This window comes from Sturnus vulgaris, chromosome 7, assembly GCF_052056855.1.
Source record: "Sturnus vulgaris isolate bStuVul1 chromosome 7, bStuVul1.hap1, whole genome shotgun sequence".
Classification (NCBI taxonomy): Eukaryota; Metazoa; Chordata; class Aves; order Passeriformes; family Sturnidae; genus Sturnus; species Sturnus vulgaris.
This window is the reverse complement of record NC_142249.1, coordinates 10,814,102-10,828,758: the sequence shown is the minus strand read 5'-3', so window position 1 is coordinate 10,828,758 and position 14,657 is coordinate 10,814,102.

Below are 14,657 nucleotides of genomic sequence, written 5' to 3'. Positions count from 1 at the left end.
GGTACTGACTGCAGTGCAAATATAGTTCAAATCTTCATGAACCATTTGAAATATCTGCAACTTTAGTAAGAGAGGCAGGAGTGTTGACTTTTTTTTGTTTTAATCTCACATAATCATACATATTATATATTTTGATAATACTTAGTTTGTGAGCAAGATTTCACCTTGCTTGTATCCATGAGCTTGGTTGGAATGTCTGTGATGTTGATCAAAATTTTTGGCAACGGTGTAGGAAGAACAAGGATTTGGGCTTCTAGTAGGTGGATGGAGAAAGACAATTTGCCTATAAGAATATTTGGCAATCCACTAACTTGCAAAAGTTGTGTTTATTTGGTTTTAACAGAAAGAGAAACTGAGGTTACACTTTCCTAAAAGGTCATTCTTGCTCTTCCCTCCACGTTTAAGCACACACTTGTGCCTCCAGCCTTGCCTCACCATGGCTGCACGCGGGGCTGTGTGGTGGGACAGGTGAGGGAGCTGATCTGTTTTTCTCTGCAGTGTACAGGGCTGCTGGGATTCTGGCAGTTCCAAAGCAGAGCAGCTGAAGCTGCTGGGGAGTTGTTGTCCAGGGGTTGGAGTGGTTCTGGGTTCTTATCCTTTGAATTCTAGAAGAAATGCACGTATCCGGGTCACGTAGTTCGGTTTTGGTGCTATTGCTCAGTGTGCTTTGTAGTTTGTCACTGTTGTTCTGTTGAGTAATTTGTTTAATCTGAGTAACTCCCAACCCTCTTCTGCCCAAGTGTTTTATTTGTTTTTCATATGTTACAAAGGTTGATGATCAAGTAACCCAGTAGTCAAAGTATAATCTCCGTACTGATTATCCTTTTTATGTTCAGTAATAAATGCAGTTAATGTTTATTAATCAGAAATCCATCACTCAGTGTTATTGATTGTTTCAGAAGAGTGATGATAATGGTTTTGAGGACTAATAGCAAATCTGGAATGGTTTTAATTTCTGGTCTTACTACAAACTGATGATTCTTCTGCTGATATGGAGTGGGCTTTTGATAGGTTCTTTTAGAAATGAATGAATTCCTGTGACAAGATCACTCCTGAAATTACAGTCATACCCACAGTAAGAGCAGCTGTGTTTGCAGCTCAGCAAAGGAAAAGGTTGGCACCTTTTCTCTCCCTGTGCAGAGCAGTGTCATCTCCATTCAAGCTCATTGCAGGGCTGCTGCAGTTCTGGTGCTGTGATGTGCTTGCACTGTTATTCCTGAGAGCTGGGGAGGGCACTTAGAGCTCATCTGGCTGACAGCTAAGTGGGCAATGTCATGCAGTGACACGTCTCTGCTCATTATGCTTGTGCACTTGTGCCAGCTCTGGTGCTCTAAACTATTTTTTCTTTTTACCAGCATAAAACTATTTCTGGAGGTTAATAATGCTTGATGCAGTGTTAGTAAAGTATCAAGGAATAGTTCAGTCTTTTAAAGCCCTCACCTTTTCAGTATCTGGCATCTTTAAAAATATTAAAAATAACATAAATTACCCAACAATCATGTAAACAGCTAAAAACCAGAAGTAGTTACTGAGCCAGAAAGTCTTTGAAGTTGCTGTCACCTGTTAGCAAATGCGTGGCCAAAACGTAATCTTTAAGTAACCAAGCTCAAGCTCCAAAAGGCTGCTGTTTAAACCATGCTGAAGAGGTAAGGCCATCCTTGTGACAACACCGTCAAATCTTGAAGACCTCTGTTCATGGTGTTGGCAGTACGTTTGTGTTGGAGGATTTTACAGCTGTGAGAGTCACAGGGTAGGACTGATAGTGCCTCGGAGGCTTAGCAGCATCAAAGATTCCATGCTCTTTGCTGCAGGCTGGAATTCCATGTGTGCTTGGTTCTGTATCTCTCAGCTGACACTTGGTAACATGCTAAGCCACCATATATCAGTTGTGGGTTCAAGTCTGAGTGGTTTATGAGGTTCAGCTGCAAGGAAACTTGTCATGCTTTAGAAGAACCGGTCACAGAGGTCCTTGCAGGGGAATAGCACGGGGGTAATTGTAGCTCTAATGTTGGCCACAAGAGAGCAAGCCGAACCTGTGCTGGCTGCTCAGAGACAGTCAAGGAAAGAGTGGGGCCAGCCATGTAAGACCAATGGATGAGGTATCTAAAAGGGGAGAGAGCACAGTCAGAGGATGTTGTATTTATGTAGCTTTTGTCTGTTTTGGAACATCCTCAATTCTGATCCTGGGTTATTTTGTATTCAGACATATCCATACATACACATATGTATCATCATAATCTATATAAGTAGGTTCTGAGATGTAAAGTCAATCTCTGCGTTAATTTCACAGTTGAACCTATATTTTAATAATTTGCTAATCTATACCAGTTTAAGAGAATTCAAATTGTTGAAATTAGTAGGGTTTGCTTTATGGTAATCCTTCTGCTAATTTGTCTGACACATCAGGATTTGAAGGGAGTTAGGTTAACTTACACTGCCAGGGATCTGGATAGATACACTAGAATCTAGGCAAAGTTGTGATTTATTTCCTTAGGTTAAGCACCTAGATTGTCAATTACACAAGAAACCTTGGAAAACCTACAATCATTCTACTTTAAAAGTCCTGTCACTGCAAGTAAAACAAGAAGTCTGAGCATTTTTATGATCTTGAAATACAGTCAGTTTTTTCAGCATTTCTGATACATTGTTAAAGCAATCTGAGAATTCATGTTCTAAAAAATTCTGTGTAGTTCACAAGCATAAAATTATTAATTTTCTAATTAAAAGCAGAATTTCATCACTTTCACATGGAGGATTTTAAGGCTGTTGTCAAAATAACTGAGAACTATCATCAGTCTCTCATCAGTTTTTACAATCTGATAACATACCTCAGAGCTTCTAAAAGTGCTGAACCAAACAGTTTATTTGTAAAATACTCCCAGCAGTCCTTCATCTGATGATTTAAGTAGGAAAGGATTTAAAAATAGACTTTGCCAAGTTCACTCTATCCTTCAATGTAAAACTGAAGTAACTCTAATGAATACAAGAGCCTTTCTCCAGGTCTTATGTTGCTGTAGTTGAGAAGACAGTTTGACCTTTCGTTTTCATAATTTTTCCTTCCTTGATGCTTGTTGTGCACTTTGTTAGACTTTAAAAGAGAGTTCAGGTCATGTTAATGCTGTTTCACTTAGACATGCAGAACTAAAAGATTTGGATTTGTCTGTTGCAGGGCAGTGCCTCATGCTCTGAATAACCAATGCCCAGGTTTACTGCAGTAACTACTTTGAATATGGGATCAGAGTCCCAGACACACGTTTTGAGCAGTGAATGTTCAGAGATCTTAAAAAAGCGAGTGCTCTGTCTTACAAAACAACATTTTGTTTGCAGTATGAAGCCTGGTGCCTGGAAGCTCTTCTGTTCTTGCCACCAAAGAGCAGCCATATGAGAGGCTTAGAAGTGCTCAGGAACATTGGATAGAAAGATGCCTCATTTGGATTATATTGAATTGGGCATCTTGATATAAAATCAGATTAGTGTGAATATTTCTGCCTAATGTGAAAATGAAAAGAGAGCTGCACCAAGAACATGCTGAGTGAAGAGTCAACCTGCCCTGTAAGTCTGCTTTTTGGAAGCTGAGTTAGGAAGTCTAGAGAAGACTGGAGGGATAATTATGGGCTTGCTTCTCTTTCCTGTTGAGAGTGCCTCCATAACAGTAAGTACTGTGTTTAATACTATGTACAACTGATGTTTTCTGGAAGATAAGACCCAAAGATAGGATGTTTTTGGAGGAGTGGGCAGGCCTGAGCAGGATGGGCTGAAGGAATGGAAGTGGCAGCCTGCTTTTCCTCCCATGATATGGGTCTCCTGGAATCAGGGACTTGGTAATTTGGGCTGAGATAGGTTACAGCCCCATAAAGCATGTTCCATAGGCACACAGCAGACACCTAAGTGAGAGCCTGGGCACAACCAAACATGTCTGAGCAGGCTGGAGAAAGGGGGGAAATGCATGAAACCTTTGCAAAGCTCTCAGAGGCAGGAGCAAAGATAAGGCTCTTTGCTCTAAGATGCCCAGTTGGATTAGGATCTTGCCTGGGTTATTTTATTAAATGTGTTGCTCTCATGTGCTTTTTGTGCCTTTGTTCTCACTGTCACATACATTTGGACTTGGCTCCTGCTACTGGGCAACTAGAGCCAGTAGAGAGATTGTTTTTCCAGGTTTGGAGATGGGAGTTATTTAAAAGGAAACACTAAAGTTTTCAAATTCTAATATGCCAGAGGCCATGTTATCAAATAGCTTGTTGGGCTTCATTTTTTTTTTTTAAACTTAATTCTTTCTGTCTTAGGCTGTGCTGAGGCCTTGCCATTTATGCCATTACCTACTGTCCTTATTCCTCTCCAGTTTTGTTTTTATTTTTATTCTCTCAAAGTTTTGGTACATATCAGCCTGCATACATGGCAAAACAACCTGTGACCCAAAGAAACTGAACCCTTAGTAGAAATTGCAGTCTTGAGGGTTTTACTTGTTCACCATCCTTTTATGGTGAATGTGATACTTAGTGCTTTCAGGTCCATAGAACTCAAAATTCCCGACTGAGATTGATGGATACAGAGAGGAAACCTAAGCCAAAGCTGTGGGAGTTGGCAGAGTAAGGAACAGAACTTGGAGGTCCTGGCTTTTATTCACATTCCACCCATAAGCATTAGTATTTCCATGTTTAAATTACTATTTCGATATTCAAAATTGGTCTGGTTTTGTTTTGTGAAGTCAAATTCAGAAAGCTACTCACTGCAGAAATATTCACTGCACTGAATGGCAAATGTGTATCTATTTTAATTCTATCACAGTTTTTATTTTAAACCTTCATTCTTGCTTGGCAAACCTAGACCCTTTATCTCTGTAGCTGGAAAGAAAATTCTGATGAAGTTGTCACAGAGCAACAGACTAAGCATTCCACAGCTAGGTGACCTCTGACAGAAAAGCTTACAGAAAAGAGTTCATGAAGCATTTATTTTGGGTTATCACAGAATAAAACATTTCTATTTGTCATGTTGACATAAAATTTAGAAAGGCAAAATTGCCTGGTCGCAAGTTGCTGTGCCTTAAGCTTTATTGGGATTGTCATCTTATTTAAAGTCTAAACATGACTGAGATTTAACTGTTTTCCCCAAACACTCTCCTGTGAAATATCATCACTGATCCTATACTCTTTCCCACTTGAACACAGTTTTTGGAGTAACTACAGCTGTTGCAATTAAGGAAGATTGCAGTACAAAAGGGCAGGCTGTAACTACTATGAAGTGTAAGAATCTCATGTTTTAGATAGTGTAATAACGCTCAAAAGATTTCCTTGTCTTTCAAGGCAGAACCACTAGAACTGAGAAACTAGCAATGAAAATGCTGGTAGGCTTTGAATGTTTGCCTTGTCTGTATCTGATACAGTTACTTAAAATGCTGTAATGCTAACTGCATTCCTGGTATTTTCGGTGCTGATTTTTAAAATGTTAATTCCTCATTTGGAGCAAGAATAACCACAAGGTAGGGAGAGGTATCATTGCATAATTCCTGGTATGTATTTTTGTTCCTGGCTCTGAATTTAACACTAATTTAGGTAATAGAATTAAGGTCTTTCTGCCACTGACATGCATTATCACATGTGAGAGAGGTAGCCTAGATAAATCATACAATTTTGTAACATTGAACATTTGAGTAACATCCTTTTTACTAATATTATAACATTTCTTTAAAGAAAGGCACTGGTATTTTGCACTTCTGAAATCAGTACAGTAGCTGTCTGGAAAACAAAACAACCCCAAACTAGCACTAGATATCTGGAAATTAATATCTCAGCCTACACACAATGTAAGTTCAGTTAATACTGTTAAAACAAACTTTTAAAACCTCTATACAAGGTTATAAATATGACAGTATCAGTGCAACTTGGCACACTTACTGAGAAGTAGTGACCTTGGTTAGCAGTGAAAGTCAGAAATAAAAATAATTAATTTAAAATAAACAAGCTTTGCCAAATTTTGCTTGTAGGTCTCAATAGAGTGACAGTCCTGTCAGCATCAGTTTACATGGCATTAAGGAGGAAAATCTAGATTGGCCATTAGTAAAATGGTAAACTTGCAAGCAACATGGACAAGATGTGACTACATTTGATTCTCTCCAGAGCAGAACAAACAGAGAAGCATGATAATAAATTGATATGAAAGAACATACATTTCTGGAATTATTCCAGTCCAAAAGGATGAAAGTTTCCCCTAAAGGGAAAATAGGCAACTATTTTTTACTTTATTTGTATCTTAGCCTTCTCTGCTGTTTCCACATTCAGTGAAATCTTGAAAAATAATTATCCAGGAGATACTGAATTGGTCAAAATCCTCTTATGGCCAGTGTTCAGAGCTCAAAAGATAATTCAGAATTTAAAGCAACTCTTAGACACAGAGTATGGTTAAGATTTGACTGCCAGGGTTCTTCAGTTTTCTGTCCAAGTAGGAAAAAACCCTTCTTGGGTTTGTTCAGGGCCTGAGCCCCAGAACAGTGGTGTCACAGGCTGTGCTTGGCTGAATGGAAAGCAGAGTTAAAGTGATAAATCTGTCACAAGTGTTCTAGCATTTATACAGTAATCAGCACAATTAAAGTAGAGCAGGTTTGGCCAACACCTGCTGAAAAGTCTCTATCAGAGAATCAGCAACTATCAGATTTACCCTATTACTTACACAGCTACTGCAGAGATTACATTAAGGTATCTGATTAAAAATTGTATTAACTAGAAGGAGGTCATGATCTCTTTAGAAATCAGAGGAGGACAATAACTGCTCTTTTTTAAAAATTTTATTTTTTATCTGAAGTATTTAATCCTCTGTTAGGTAAGTCCACTGTATACAGCCTAACATATATTGTTTGCACCTGAAATGGATGGAACAGCTCTTCAGCTGCACATAGAGCCATTGGAAGTATTTTTGGCTAAGAAATGAAGGCTCTAGCATTCAGTTACTGTTCATGTAACTTACACTTATTTGTTTACTGTGTTTTCCACGAAGTGTTGCCAGGAGACTTTGCCAGGCTTATTTTCAATCATGCACTTAACTAGCCTCCAGCAGACTGTGTGCTTCCTCCATTATTGCTCTGTTTTTATCTTTTTAATAAAACAGCTAACACCTTGGAGAATAAAGTATACTGTTTGAATGACTGAAAAATTGGAAAATTTTGTTCAGAGATGACGCTGGGAAATGAAATGCATTTCTCCTTCTGTGTAAGAACGTTAAAAAGGATTTATTTTTTGTTTACTCTTGTATTTAGTATTTTAAACTGTAATAAAGTCATTATCATCTTATTATAGAAGAACTTGGATATGAGATATGCATCTTGCTTGTTTACATAAATACTACTCTGCAAAGCTAAATTCTGCTACTTTCCTCTTGTAGATAATTTGAATCAAATGACCTGATTACAAAGCAAGGTGACCAAGGTTTAGCTGGTGAAGAACTATTTGGGTTATTGCATTCTTCTTGCAGGGAATTTAAGCAGCATAGTCTTGAACATCTTGCTGCTGGAGGATTTTCATTTGATTAAATCAAACTTCAGGTCTCATCTGTATAAATTTAACTGCGAGGAAGTTTGTGAATACAGAAATGCAAGTTTATATATATGCACATAAACCTACTCTATTAGCTAATAATCCTAGATTCCATTCTATTTATTGTTAGTAAGCATTTCTTTATATTGTAGAATTCCATGTTTCAAATGTATTTATGTTATCAAATAAGAACAAATACAGAAGTTAGATGATACTAAGTACTTAAAACCCCCTCCAAGCAAATAATAATAGTAATGATAATGATAATAATAATAATAATAGTAATAACAGGGAGAACAGAAATAATTCTAAATAGCTTTATACGTTAAGAGATGCTGTTCTTGGTCCACATCTGATCTGACTTGCCTACTGACACTACTCTGAGGATGCCAGATGCTGTTTTGAAATGGATTTTTAAGTCATCATGGATAACTCAAGTATTTTTTTCAAGTTTACAGAAATCATTAAAACCTAAACTCAGGTGAGTTAACATTTGGACAAAATTAAAATTCGTACAAACAGAACAGCAAAGGGGGAAATTTCTCATGTAATGAATCAGACCTAAATATGCATCTGGTACCACTGCAGTTTGCTATTTTCTTTCAGGCACTACTCCACTCCAAAACTAGGCAGGACATCTTAGTATTTATCTTGGCAAGCATATTCAGTATTAAATGCATACCTCAATATATTATCTTGACAGTATAGTCAGTGTTCAAGCTGCTTTTAGAGTTTCAAAACTGAAGGTATTTTTCTTTGACCAGGCTGCATCATGCACATAGCTGACGAAGAAAGCCGAATATCTGACTCTAGTTACTGAGCAATTCCGTTTCTAGCCATTGCAGAGTTTGAGTGTGTCTCATATTCTGATGCTGAGGACAAAGCTGAGGAGACTGAGGGTAAAGGTTTTGTGTTCTAACATGTAGATAGGGAAGTGATTTGGGGGAGTGGAGGAAGAGAAGGTTTGTAGTATTCAGCCTCTTCCCAGCACAGCTTCTAATGATAGGTTGCACCATCTATTCTGCCTACATATCTAGCCCTATGCAGTACAAAAATGAGGAAATACTTGCTAGATGATTGGCAGGGTGTTTGCTAATAGTGTTGACAGTAGTTATCTTTCTGATCAGACACTTCACTGATACTGTGTGTTTGACATGTGGGAGAATTATTTACAACTCTATCAGAACTGGAAAAATGGTTGAAAGAGACATCCAAATAGTAGAGATTGTTGCCTCTTTTAAATTTAATTTTATAACAGAAAAAACACTGAGTGATGGGGTTTTAATATATTTAGAACTGAAAATATTTATGTTGCCCATGGTTGGTAAGTTAAATGTAATGCTACAAAAATTCCTAATTTTGAAATGGTGATTTTTTAAAAATAGGCTAGTTTTCTGAGCACTAATGGTATTTTTTTGTCATAGAGTACAGTTAAATAAGGAGAATGAAATCTCATGCTTCAATAATTGTTAGAAGAGAATTAATTTAAACCCCTCAGTCTCCTGTTATTGTGTGCAAAAGGAACAGTGAGTTGCACAGCTCCTGAAATCTGCTCTGTAGGACTGGCTGTTGTAGAGCAGGCCAGAATGTCAGGAACTTCCGTGAATCTGACATTTATACTGTAGGGTCAAGTGTTCCTGTTAACAAGTGAACAGCAGCAACAAAAAGGCACAGTAACTTGCACTGTACTAACTACTGCTGGCTGTTCAGTGTTGAAGCAATTGCACAAATGCCAGTGCAGTCTCAGTTGCTTGTATCAGAAGATAGGCACTTGGCAATGCTAAGCTTTGGTTATCATCTTTACTTTGGAGGCTTTCACTCTGCTAATTAGCATGACTAATTAAAAATAACTGGATTCCCTGAGGTTTGTTGCATTTGCTTTTTAGCATTAGAACATTGTTTTTCCACTGAAGCATTTAATAGGGTTTTTACTGAGATACAACTACAGGGAATTCTGCTTAGACATTAACACAATTAATTTTTCATGTTTTTTCCTAACTAGCTCATCTTTAAAAGTAAGATTTTGTAATATATCTGTAGCTAGTAAATAGGTCTTTTTGCAAGGGTTTATTTATTATATATCTATCAATTTCTGATTTTCAGAATAGAGCTCATGCATAGCAAAATTATTTAGCAGCATTTTATTGTTTAATTCTTTATGGTTTGTTTCTCATCAGTGTACTGTGTGTTTGGATCAAGTAGCTCTCACTGCCTGTGGAGCATCTTCTGTATGACCCAATAGGTGAAATATTTCTGGTAAAGTCAGCTCTGGTTAATTCATATTCCATATGTTACTGTGATTTGATGTTGGACTGTACTTTCAGTTCTTCATATTCGAAAGTCATTAAGCAGCCTTCCGGCTTGACTTCAGTGCCATTGCTTCATGTGTTTATTTGCTTATTGTTTAATTCTAAAATAAAACTTTGCTTCTGAGGATATTAAAAGTCATCACCCACTCTGCACTAGGTATGAAGTAATCTCCGTTTCCTGGCCTTAATTATTGCATGACACTGCAATGCACAGCAGTGGAACAGCTGCAACATCCTGACTGAAAATTCTGTGTAGTGTCTGAGGAGGGAGTGTGGTGTAATCAGGCCAATATTCTGTCCTTGAGCACCCTGCAGTGTCTACAGAATTATACAAAACACGCCAACTTCAGACAGGAAGGATTATTCATTGGAGGAAATTTCCTGGGTAACCTGGCCAGGTTTAGAGTGGACATTATGAAAGGCTCTTACTAGGCAGTAGGTTTATCTAGCAAGCTGTTTTCCTGCAAACAGAGATTTGATGAAAGATCAGAGTGCCACACCCTGTGCATAGGTGTGGGAACAACATTTATCATTGTTTGGTTTGGTACCCAAATGACGTTGACGATTTTTAATTTGCTGATGTGATGAGCAGCCTGATCTCTGTCTCAGAGGGCACAAAGACATACCTCAAAATTAATAAAAATCTTTATCAAGGAGTATCTTGCTGTCCTTTTCTATTTTCCTTATGATTTAACTGCTTCTTCCACAGCTGTTGCTCTCATTTTGACTCCCTACAGTTCTCAGGGTGCAAAATATACAGACATGTACTCCAATTACTGATAGTTATGTTTTGTTGATTATTTTGGCAGGAATGCTTGTCCAGCTGCTTCTTTTCTTTCATAAAACATCCCTGGGGACTGAAATCTTTGTTCTGATGACAGTGAGAATATTTTCAGCTTGTACAGAATTCAGGTGGTTTTTCTAAAAGCCCTACACTAGAGCCTTTTAGCCTACAGAATTTAAATACACGTACTATGAGACTGTTCATAACATGGCCATCCTCTAATGCTGAACATAGGTGGGGAGTTAAGTTTATAGCACAGCATCATCTTCCTTGGCTCTTATTCTCCTCACAATGCCACAGCCCATACTGTATGAACTGCTTAAAAAAAATTCAGCTAGTTATGCCTCCTTAGCAGAATAAAAAATTCTAAGGTGCCACTATCGGAGGAACCAGGAACAGATATAGGTGATATTTGGCAACTGGAAGCATTAATTTCTCAGATGAGATAAAAGAAGATGCAGATGATAACAGAGAAGCAGTGGAACAGGTTGTTCAGGGAGATTTTGAAGTCTCCAGCCTTGGAACTGGATATAGATTTGAGTAACCTATCTCATAGCTGACTTTGCTTGGAGCAGGAGAATAGGGAAGAGCCCTTCTGAGCTCTTTTCCAATATGAATTGTCCTAGTATTGAAATTTTTTGAGATCGAGAAAAGCTTGGGAATTTCTAGCATCTCAAAAGCTCCATAAAACCTACCACAGTGTAGCTTAATGTTTGCCAGCAAGATGTTCCTTTCATGGATGACCCTTCTTTCCAATGATCCTGCTCACATCTGCTTCTGCAAGATGACCTTTGATGGAATGCTACTTAAACCCCATTTCCCTTATTTAGTGATCTGCCACAGGCTCCAGTACAAAGATTATACTTATCAGTTGGTCCCAAGGCTGCAACAAAAATTCTGTTTAACTTCTGTGAAGTTATAGCGGAGAGAGAGAACAAGGACAGTGTGTACCCATATTCATTTTATTTGCAGTAAGTCTTATTTGCTTCTGCATGAATAACTACTGAAATTTAATTCCTTTCTTCTCTTCTTCCATGTTGACAATTCTGCTGAGATCAATTAATCTGTTTTTCTTCCTTTCATGCTTTTATCACACTGTTTGCTTTGACCTGGCCAGTGAAGCCACTTCCATTGTTCTACTTCCAGCCATTATTTAATGTCCATGGTTTTCTAATACCTAAAATAAATGGCTTGAATCTTGCATTTCAGATGTTACTGTTACTCACTCCCTGTTGTCCCCTCTGATCCTGCAGCTATGAACTTTGCTGTATGGCTGCACAGTCACTGCTGTAGCAGCTGCCCTTCATCACACATTTTCTGTAGATTGCCCACCTAAAAGCTGTTGCATATCAGAAGCACACAGCAAACACCTGCAAGGCATGCTCTGGGGAGAGGGCTCTGAAGAACCTTTAGGGAAAGTGATGTCTGACTAAATTTAGTACTTCTTTACTCATTAGACAAGAACCTTCTTTCCTTGGGGAACTACAATAAGGTCAGACACACTGGATATTAGGTGGTCAGTAGTTTTTTCAAGTAGTTTAGTTAAGTAGGTCAAGAAAAATACAGAGGTAGCCCCAATACTTTGTCCATGTGCTCTGTGTCCTGAGGAGCACCCAGTGCTGTGGACAGTGTGCAAACATATGTTTTGGGGTAGTTCACAGTGTTAACAGTGTGACAAATCATGACATCGATCCTGCAAACTGCCCAAACTGCCTGCAAATTTTTTTTCCTTGGATTTTAAGAAGGGCTCAGCATCCTGCCACGAAGAAACTTGACTGGTACCACTAGGGGAGGAGCTCCTTTTTAGTACAGTAGATCTGTAAACTGAATTACATATTTTCTGTAAAACCAGTTCTCAACAAATAGCCAACAACATTAGTCGGTTAATAAAGTATTATCTGCTTATAATGGTCATTAATTTAATATCACCCTGCTCACCATAACATCACTGTTCCTGTCTCCTGTTCCCTGGCCTCTCTGCAGAGTTAAATTTCATGAAGTATGCATGTGGTGAAACTAATTAGCAAACTAACTGAATGCTGCCTTCATTTTCAGGTGTTCAGAATACTTGACTGACACTCATTAGTTCAACCTCTTAGTGATACATAGAATAATCCTCATTCTATAGATGCGAAAATTGGAGGACATAAAATTAGACATGCCTGCATATGACAGCGCTCTGAATTTCCTGTGAAGGACACTTCATCCACGAATTTTAGAAGACTTCAGGAAAATCTCTTTTTAAGCACATGAAATTAAGACAAAAAATGCACTTGTTTGGGAAGGCACAAAAACCCCTGTGACAGAACAAAAGTAGGCAGTGGATTCTCACTCTGCAGACACCGAGCTGCTGATAAGGGAAAATATGACAAGCTATTGATATGCTTTTCCTGGAACTGGTAGCTTTTGCAGCATGAGTTCAGCATTGGTACCTGTAGGTTTGGCAGCATAAATCTTAACCATGAGCTTTCTGAGCATGTACCCTATTTCCCTCGCCAGGCCCTGTTGCTGTTGCTCAACTCCATGGTGCCAGAAGGAGACAGGAGGGAGAGGCTGCATTATCGGTGCCCCCTACATCAGTGACAAGCCCCCCCAGGCGGGAGGAATCCAGGATAACTGGTTAGCACGCTGCTATATAATTTCATTTTGGTATCAGCAGGGAGAAAGCAGTGAATTATCAGTGCTTCCATCCAACTTTCAGTTAAGCCAGTTAAGCCACAAAAATACTCTTGTTTTTCTTTCATATTCACATGTGAAGATTTAGATGTAATGTCACTTTCTGCAACTGCTCATATTATAGGTGTTGCTCTTGAAAAGTAGCAATTGTGTTCTATAGTTTGGAGATACAACCTGTATTTTTTGAACTAGCTGTTATTTGGTTTGTTAAATAAGTACAACTTGCTGTCTTTTTTACAACAAAACCTGTATGTGTGCTTGGTTCTGTTCCCATTTGAACATCTTGCAGAAATGGCAAATTATTTTTCACTGGGTTGCCTTGAACTATAAATTTATTAAGCTACATAAGTAAATTTTGTCTCTGAATTTAATTATATTTTGGCCTTTCTTCAGATTTTCTAGTTCTCCTTAGAATTAAAAATATGGCTTATTCACTGATTATGTAAAGTAGAAACAGAAGTGGACTAGTCACTTGATTTGTGTGGCATATCTGGTATTTCATGTACTAATTCACACTATGTATCTGACTTTACTATTCCTATATTAGATCATGATAATACACTTTAGTCAGTGGCAGTACCTCACCAAACACAGCAAATCCTAATTGTCTACAAACTAAAAATATAGTTCAAAATATTTATGAAATCATTTGTTTGAATAGTTTAGAAATGAACTTTATTTCAGGACAGCTAGTGAGTTTTTTCAAGTGAGCTTTCTTCTATTACACAACACTACCAAATTAGGTCAAGTTGTGATTTTATAGATAGTTGAATCTATAAAACCTGACACACAAAACTTTAAGTAGACTCATAGAAAAGACAGGCATATTAAGTGCATAGAGATTGCAGTTGATTTATGGCACCTATAAAACACTAATGGCCTAACAGATAAGGCTGTTTTGCCTTCCTGAAAGACTTCAGTCTTGAGCAGAGGAATTGTTAGGGAAAGTCACTTTGTGGTGATTTTTATAAATATGTTTAACAATACATAATTTTAACAAACACCTGTCATCAGTAGTTTACTCTGATGCTAAGGTAGAAAAAAAACCCTTAAAAATGGTTCCAGCTTCAGAGAGCTGATGACCAATGCTAAATATATTTGTCATATTTAGGATAATCAGCAGTCCTCTGTACACCATTTGCACTTGGAATCTAATCTGACAATCAGTTGGGCACATGATTAGTTGATAAATAGTTGTACACATATGATTTACTTGAATCAAACATTAGCTAAACACAGAGTATAATAGCAGGTGAAGATATGTAGAGACAGGAGTAGATGGCAATAACAAATGGTGATTTCTCGCTTGCTTTCTCCAAGCATAGACAGTTTTTGCCGCAAAGGAAAGAACAAATCAGTTCAGTG